Genomic DNA, 420 nt, shown 5'->3' on the forward strand with positions numbered 1-420 from the left:
GAGGGCAGGGGGCAGCAAGCTCCTCTATCAGGAGTCACAACAGCTGGAGGGCTGCTTTCCCAACCCAACAGAGTAGGAAGCTCCTCCTCTTCCCCATTTAGCCTCAGCCCCAAGCTCCCCTGGACTGCACTGATGTTTAGTCATTGAGATAATTCAGAGTCTCAAAGGATGCTTCTTCCAGAAGCATGCAAAAAAGCAGATACCCACTTGGAAATCTGACCCAAATTGAATACACACAGGCTAGATTCTGCCTTTGGAAGAAAATTCCCCTGCAGTGAAAACCGAAGAGCCTCCTGGCTTCAGAGTCAGAGCCTCTCATCTCTGTAGGAGGAGGGACTGAGGGCCTAGTTGGGTTTGGAATTTTTTCTTCTCCCCTCTCCTCTTTCTTCTTTTTTCTTTCCTTCCCTCCCTCCCTCCCTC

Source organism: Pteropus alecto, unplaced genomic scaffold, assembly GCF_000325575.1.
Source record: "Pteropus alecto unplaced genomic scaffold, ASM32557v1 scaffold413, whole genome shotgun sequence".
Taxonomy (NCBI): domain Eukaryota; kingdom Metazoa; phylum Chordata; class Mammalia; order Chiroptera; family Pteropodidae; genus Pteropus; species Pteropus alecto.